General features: G+C 32.4%; 1 pseudogene; it reads right to left on the reverse strand.

Moving 5' to 3' along the window:
- Positions 1-3,504: 3,504 nt before the first annotated feature.
- Positions 3,505-6,576, reverse strand: LOC120122614 (annotated as a pseudogene).
- Between the last annotated feature and the right edge of the window lie 2,432 nt (positions 6,577-9,008).

The raw sequence follows: 9,008 nt of genomic DNA on the forward strand, positions 1-9,008 counted from the left end.
ATAAAAGTGATAGCTGGAGATACTAAACTTATAATCGTCCCTAATTTTAATGAACTTTACAAGATGGGGCCAAAGAAAGAAGGTAACCGGCATCTTAAAAATGATTAAGAGTCTAAAATTATGGATGATGGTCATCATGATACCAAAAGAATAAGAATTATTTGGTTCAACAGTCAATTGCCAATGCTTTGTCAACCTAATTTCTTGAGAACCATGTTTTTTTATTAATATGAGAGTAATTACAAATAAATATCTGTTCAAATATAATTCTTAATCTCTAAACATTGAACACTCATATTTCTGACATTTATGGTACTCGAACCCAAATACTCAAAGAATAACGACAATTACTTTATCATAGAGGTCACTTGGTTCGTGCAATTTATTTTTTAATGTAATTTACTGTTTAGTTGAAATAAGCTTCACCCAAAATGATTAGCATCAAAACAATCTAAAAACCTTTGTACATTGTAAATACGTCTTGAAATTTGTGGTGTTAAGTTTCTTCTCAAATTTCTCTTTCCAGAATAAGATTCAATATCTTAGTGAAATGACATCCAACCTAATTAATCAACCTTTTTCCATCTTTTCTTACACGTTGAATTTGGCACTATTATAGTGCAATAACTAAGATTAATCATGCCGACAAGGAAATTTATATTTTTAAACAAAGAAAAAAATGCCAATATATATTGTTTTTTTAATATTTTAGGATAAATATAAAATAATATATATTTAAAACTATCTTAATTTATTGGTAACACAATATCTTAAAGACACAATTAATTGAACCCTTAAATTCTAGAGAGAATAACTTTCGTTTTTATCACTGAGAGCAGTTATCATTTATTAATAGATTAATGCCTATATATTTTATGACCACTTCATATTGTCAATACAATGAATTTTAGGCAACACTCATTGTCCAACACTAAACCAACAATTAGTTTAGTTAATATAGTATAATAAAATATTATTTTTTAAATAAAATTAGAAGATTGAATCTTGGTGTTTATAAATAGAATACGTTGGATTGAGAATATCGTATCGATATTAGATTTCCATAGTATTTGATCTAGATTAATAGATAAATATAATCAATAAATAAAAGAAACTATAGGTAATTTTAATTATTTGGATAACTACAATCAATTAGTTTACGAACGTCATTATAATTTTGAATACTCTCTTTTTAATAAAGTTAGTGACTCTATTTATATAAAAAAAAATTAGAACTCAATTATACTTGGAAGGATTTCACCAACCCTGAACCTTTCCCAAATTTTAGGACAGAGACTCATCCTCGATCCAATGGAATAGGATCTAATTTATTTTTTCCTCCATGGTGAGAACAAAAAACAATGACAAATAATGGTTTGAACAAAAGAAATACGAAAAAGTTAAAGTTAGATGATATTTTTATTTTCAGAACCAAAAATAAAATGAAAAAAACCTAAAATATTAAGGATAAATTATATGTTTAGTACTTAAATTATTACTTTTGTTCTGTTTTAGTACCTAAATTTTATTTTTTTCAAAATTATACCTAACGTTTAGTTTAAGTTTCAATTTAGTATATATCGTTAAAAACTTATCAACAGTGGAATTATTTTTCTTTTTTCGAAATTCCATGCGTGTTTCCATTATCCATATCACTATTACACATGGAAATGGGGAAAATAAAGGGCCGACCTTCATCAACATCTCATATTTCTCCTTCTATTATCGGTGGCTTGCTCGTCGCTACTATAAGTAATGGATATCTGGCACTCACAAATGTTACCAAAGCATGCAAACGATCGGCCACCGTTGGAATGTATTCTTCGTTTGGAGGTCGGAATGCTAGACCCAGACTAAGCACTAGAACTATCGTTGCTCTAGTCGTGAACCAGCGTCAGTTCAGTTCAACATTCCAGCTTTGATCAAAACCCTTTGATGCTTTCATCGTCTAAACTCCACCCAAATATGAAACTCTCACAATCATTGAATCTGTTATGGTGCGCATGTTTTTTGTCAACGATGTCGCCAGTTCCAACGGAGATGGACCTATTTCTAAATTTGTCCAAGCTTTTTCCCCACACTTTTACTGGAGCCCGATGTATTACCTATTTGGTGATTAAGTTTCCCGATAAGGTAATTTACCAAGGAGCCTCCCTCGGAAATCACCTTGCAATTGCTCTTTTCAGGTTCAAACCCGTTAATGATGGACCCATCGTCATCGTCACCGTCATTAAGGACTGACACACCATTGAAAATTTGTGAACCCGTTGTGGGTATCTTAGGCTGCTAACCGGAAGGGAAAATTGGATTCGGGTCACTCTTGGCTCGTCGGAGCTTCGATTTATCAAATGAACCAGGCAAAGGATTAGGGTTTTCATCGTCGTTACTTTTTGTCATGCTAGAAATCGGGTACTCATCTTCGCCCATTAAATGCTTGTACCCAATCGTTGATAACCCCATTAAAGACACAATGGCTTGATCCTCTTCGAGCTATCGGTCAATGTTAGCCCAATGCTCAATACCCCTTACGATTGACCCAATGGTCTTCAAACGTAAAGCTAAGGGGCCGACCCCTTAATATTCCATATTTCCACGTGTAATGGTGATGTGGATAATGAAACACGCATGGAATTTTGGAAAAGAGTAATTTTACGTCATCAGTACCGTTAAAATTTTAACAGTAAGATACCAAATTGAAACATAAATTAAATATTAGGTATAACTTTAAAAAAGAAATAAAATTTGATATTAAAACAGAACTAAAGTAATAATTTAAGTACTAAATGTGTACTTTACCCAAATATAAAACACAATTCAACTCTACAGACAATGACAATAAATCACGACAAAAGACAAATTCAAAGTGAAAATTATTTCTCAGACTGAATATCCAATATTCCAAACCAATATCTATCACACCAAATTGTACTCAAGATCTAACATTTTTTGAACGAATATATTTAAATTGAAAAACTAAAGAAGAATGAATTTAAAATTTTCGTTAATCAAAATACATTCAATATTAATATGTAATCTTAATAATGAAAAACAAAAGAAATGAAAAGAGACAAAATGAAAACAGAAAAAATATGTATAAAGAAAGGATAGAGGCGGCTGCAGAGGCAAAAGGAAAAAATAAATAAATAAAAGATATGAAAAAATTGAACTAATATATAAGAACATTTTTCTAAATATTATAAAAAATTATACAAGTATTTCGGGTCGGGTCAGATTTAAAACTCAACCCCTATCTAGTTATAGAAAGGATTATTGCAAGTCAAACTACAACCAGACGAGTTTGAAACAGCACAGATTCATTGTAGTATTTTCTTCCAACTTCCATATGATTTCTAGATACAACTCTACCATTACCTAATCTTTCATGGGCATAGAATATTGAAGAGCTTCCGAAGGAGCATTTTCTATCAAATGCCTCCAAGCAGTGAAGCAAATGCTCACATGACAATTTACGACCGGGTGAAGGTTATGCTGGTAGAAACAGTATCACACAGATTGTAAGCTATGTTGTTGCAATGCATAACTGTAAGCATGTAACCGCACCTTCGTAATTTAAGAAGCCCATGAACCAAAATTCAAGACTATCGACCGAGATAACTTGGATGTACTTTTCAGAAGGATTGACACGGCTTGTTGAAGGATTAATTGCTTTAAGTTGATGTAATGGGATAACTACCTGTTTAAGCCAACCGAAGTAATGTCAAGAATCATAACAGGAACATGCAACCAAATGCTTTGATGCAAAAGGTTATCGATGTGATACTTCGTCATCATGAAGTGGAGAGTAAATATGATCTCAGTTCTACCAGTCTTTATAAATGGAAGCATGTAAGGTTAATGTAACAAACCTTGTAGTAGCTCCATTCCGTCTTGCTACTGCCGTTTTGATAGGAAAGTGGACTGTCACTGCAATATGCTAGCTTTTCCGTAGAAACATATAAAACTCCCATGACAGGACCAGCTGATGTGGATAAGTAACATGCAAATGAATTTTGAAGCTGCTCTTCTGGAACTGTCTCAAAAGTTTGTCTGAAAATCTTCTCATAGCCACCTTCTGCTAGAACCTTTGTTCCCTGAGCAATTCTTCCCATGGCAGCCTCAGGAAAACTAGGGCTTGTTTTTACTGATAAAGAGAGAAAAACACATGTTCAGTAATTTTGTATATGAAACTGCTTGATAAGCGAGAATACAGGAGACAGGGTGAGAGTAAGGCTCATGAACAAAAGAAAAAAATTTCCATAAAAAATAGCATATGATTTTAATTCAAAACTGTAGACATAATTTCCATATATCTTTCTTTTATAAAATTGAATATTTGACAGTGTACTTCTTATGTCCAAACAAAAGCAGCAATGCAATCTAAAGGAAACCACCATACATGATCAACAGAAAAGAGACCAGACAAGATTAAGGATACATAAGATCAGTATTTTGTGGTCATCCAATGTGTGAATAAGTTGAGGTAATATAATATGTAATGACCTAAAAAAGTGTCAGTAATGTAATGAAAGGTCAAAGGAGATACAGACGGACATAAGTACAAAGGGAATGTACAATTGGGCTACAGAGTGCTCAATATCCACATTAAGAAAAGGTGATGTACAATTACATGATGGTAGTATGCACTCAAACAAAGTAATTGGGTGGGTGAAGTAGAATTCTAATATTAAAGAACAGAAGGTGAAAAGTAAATAAAATATAAAAAGAGACCTCAAAGCCCTCAGATGGATAATATTTAGTGGATATTCCTAGTGCAAGAGTTGTCATCAACAAATGTACACGAGACCTGAACAATGATATAGAATACACCGTTTGGGTGATAATAATCCTATTCATTAACATAAACAATAATGTATCATGTGATATATTTAACATATGGATAGGTTTGAGTATCACTAAGGGTGAATCACATGATCATATATGATTTAAAAATAGTAATAAGAATAGGGTTAAACTTAAAATAATTAGTTATATGACTAGATGCAGAATAAAAAGGTACATCTAGCTCGCTTCTAAGTTCTAGTTCAAGGTCAAACACGAGATTGGAGACGATGAGAAAACAAACCAACTATTGGGACCTAAGGAATGCAATCTCATGAATCTATAGCTGTCTCACCAGTCTGAGAAGAGAGACTAGATAGCTCTTCCAAACCAATGGGACATATGGAAGCAGTAACAACAAAATCTCAAAAACTAGAGCTTGTGATGCCCTACTTTTACCGACCCTTTCATAACACTACCTCTATGTTTGGATACCTCCCTAGGTTAGGTTGTGAAATGGATCACATTTTTCTTTGTCAAATATTTCATCAGCTTTCCCTTTGTTTGATTGGAGACAAGAGCATAATTAATCTCTTAAGCATAATTTATAACTAAACATGCCATTTAAGTAAACCGTGGTACCCTGACCTTAAATCTTACATAAAATTCTATTCTTTCACAAATAGTTAAGACAAATTGTTAACTACAACCAACATTTGACTAAATCGATAATTGCATTTCCATAAAACACCTGCTGAAAACATGTTTAAAAAAAGCAATGAAGATTATCACTTCCTCTACCTTTCCTTAATCACAATATCTAAAATTGTCCGACCATTTGAAAAAAATGATGCTTACCTAATATCCTATATTCCTCCTAGAACTAACAACAACCCAGCAAAAGAAACAATTGTGTACCCTAGCCTTAATCCAGATAGTAATCCCTAATTCAATATCTGAGATTTCAATTTTCAAAAGCTGAATGTCAATAGCAACAATCCAAAAAATCACATAGTTATATCTCATTGCAAACTAAAACAAATCAAATTACCAAGCCCTCATTATCAATTCTAACTTAAAAGCCCATAGATTGCAATCTAATTCAAACCAGATATAATCACACAAATCCAATCAAGAAGGAAAACACTAAAAAATATTAAAATAATAGAAAGCATTAGGAGTTTTAAAACAAAAATACAGTGCTGCCACGTGTTCCCGGCCAGATCCTCCGCTTTCTTCGTCGCTTCTGCCACTTTCTTCCCCCATCTCCCCAAGACATCCTTAACTACATCCATTTTCTCTGTTTCCAGATTCAAAAATAAATAATCTAATCATCAAAATTATCAAATAAAAGATCAAGTTAGAAATAAAATGTGTAATGGCTTGCCTTTGAAGGAAGCCGAAGAAGATTCTGGAGGCGGAGCACGAGCAACGTAAGGATTGGATCCGTAAGGAGCTGACATGGTCACGCTGTGATCCACAGCAGGCGATTCACTAATCAGTTCCGGGCTCCAGTGAACTGATTTTCTCGACCCGGATGGTGACTGGACCGGTGATTGCGGGCTTTGAATCTGACCCGCTTTCAGATCCCGAGTCTCTTTCTCTTCCTTTTCCTATGGCTCTGATGTAGGCACCATAACGAAGCCCTCCGCGTCCATTGCGGGATCCGAATCTCTCGGGTTCAGTTCTCGGGACGGAGAGTGGGTTGAGCTGGATTTTGGTTGGGTTTCCATCTTCGATTGTTCCATTCTTCTGGAACGTTCGAGAAAAAAAAAAAAAGTTGCGCGTTAAGTGGCAAGTATGGTTGAATTTAGCAGGGACTGTGATTTCTAAACTTCAACAACAACAACAAAACCCAATTTAGAAAAGTTGTCTGTCCTAATGTTGAGATCAATTTCTGTGAATACATCCGATAATCAAAAAATTAATAAAAATATATAAAATACAATATATATATAAATAAATAAATACATAATTAAATAATCTTCATATAATTTTTAAACTTTAATTTGTTTAAAAAAGAGGGTAAAGTATACGACATAACACTTAACTTTGTTCGTTACTAATATATACCAACAAACTTTCATTTTTATCGATTATAATAACACTGAATGTTAGTTTTATATTCAATTATTTCATTCAACCGTTAAGTCAGTTAAGTTTATACTTAATGGGTGTTGGTGTGGCTTCCACACCATCATAAAGCCAAGAAACCAAGAGAAGAAAACTTACTGAAAATTGAAGTTCTTCTACTGTTAAGTGTTGCTCACTTATTGTTGTTGACTACCCAACACTGACTGTCAAAAACAAAAATTGAATATTGATGCTGTTGAAGAAGGATTAAGGTTTTTGATGACAGGATTAATTAAATTGTGAAAGATTGAATCTTGAACGAGAAATGGGTGAGACTTCAAGAGGAAATTGAAAACTAATTAGTACTTCATGCTGCAACCTAACAGTTGAAGCAATATCAGATATCGAGGCTGTTTGAAATTTGATTAGTGAGTATAATTTTCAATTTAAAATACAATTTGATGATGTAAGGTTAAAGAATTAAATAATTAGATGTACCTGAAAATGTTATTAATATTATAAATTTTTAAATTAGACAAAATAATATTTTAGTTAAACCGAAAATATTATATTTTTTTAACCACTACGATGTAATAATATTTTCTCTCGTATTTGGACCATTTGATTGTTGGAATCTATCCTCGAGATCTCTTCAGATTTTAGCAGCATATGAATAGTACAAAAGGCTGACAGCAGTATCTTCAGAAAACCTAATTCAAGATCAAAGAATTTACAAGATCATGGTCCTTGTCAATGCATTAAACAACTCGGTAGAAGTTGGATTGGGTATTGAAATTAAAACATCAATGAACCCTAACTTATTCTTGGTTAATAAAGCCATTGCCATTGAACTTTTGCTACCCTTGAAATGGTCAATGGTGAGAGTTTGTGTAACCGAAGTCATACCAGAATTATCGGACTAATGAAGATAGAATGGGTTGCTTCCATGATCAAATAGATCGTTCAAACGAATTGTCATATTAGAATCAAGAAGAAGAAAAGAAAAAATACGAGAGAAAATGATTGTTTGGTGTGTAAGAAAATCACGAATAATAACCGGTATACAAACAATAAAAAATAGTAAGAAAAAATTGTTTAATTTCATCTCTGATAACATAATACAGTAAAGAATAGAGAAATGAATCATTATCATTCATCAAAAGTTAATTCAATGATACATAGTTCAATCAATTTATAGCTCAATAATACCAAATAATGCCATTGCTGGTAAAATGATAATAATACAAATATTTTTTTGTATCTCACATTAGTCGGCTATAATTTGATGAAATATTTATATATTAAATTTTGTCTTTGTTCATATTGAATAATAAGGGATGAGGTCCATACAGACTTCTACCATCTCCCCTAGTTCGGTTTTTGTTTGTGTTAAGACGTGTCTTTCTTTCTTTTCTTGAATTAATCATGGATGTCCGATCTATTGATCAATTAATCCAGATCGGATATTACAAAGACGACCCTCTAATCCAATTTGCTCCATTTACAAACGCCAGAGTTCGAACCTCTTACCTCACTTCAAGAATCTAGTGCCTCATCCCACTAGACCAACTAGTTATTGGTTGTTAAGACATATTTTTAATACGTTCGTCTGCGTATCATTTTACATATCTTTAATACGTTCGTCTGCGTATCATTTTAGGCTTCACATGCATTATTTTTTTCCAAATAAATACCTGAATTTATTTCTTTTATTCCATATTTTATCCTTCAAATATTTATTTTGATTTTTTTTAATAGAAGTTATTAGTCTTATTAAAAAAAATGAAAATATACAAAATTACAATAAGAGTTTACAATTATTATCGTTAATCAAATACATAATTTAGACATTTTTGTATAACATTGAAACTAGCCAATTTATATGATATAACGACCAAACATGGAAAATGTTAAAAACTCAATCAAAATACTCGAGAATAAAAAATAGATACAAACAAATCTTATTGCATCGATAAACGAACCACGAAAGATGATTAAGCTATTGAAAGATCACCTAAAACCGTAAATCAGAGTCGAACGTCATGAGAAACTATCCATGAACGTAAAATTGCGTATCCAAATTCAATTCGAAGATCCATAGCAAGGAATATCAACAAGATTACAAATAAGCGCCATCTTGATCGATGTGACATCAT

Source organism: Hibiscus syriacus, unplaced genomic scaffold, assembly GCF_006381635.1.
Source record: "Hibiscus syriacus cultivar Baekdansim isolate YM2019G1 unplaced genomic scaffold, ASM638163v2 tig00110387_pilon, whole genome shotgun sequence".
Taxonomy (NCBI): Eukaryota; Viridiplantae; Streptophyta; class Magnoliopsida; order Malvales; family Malvaceae; genus Hibiscus; species Hibiscus syriacus.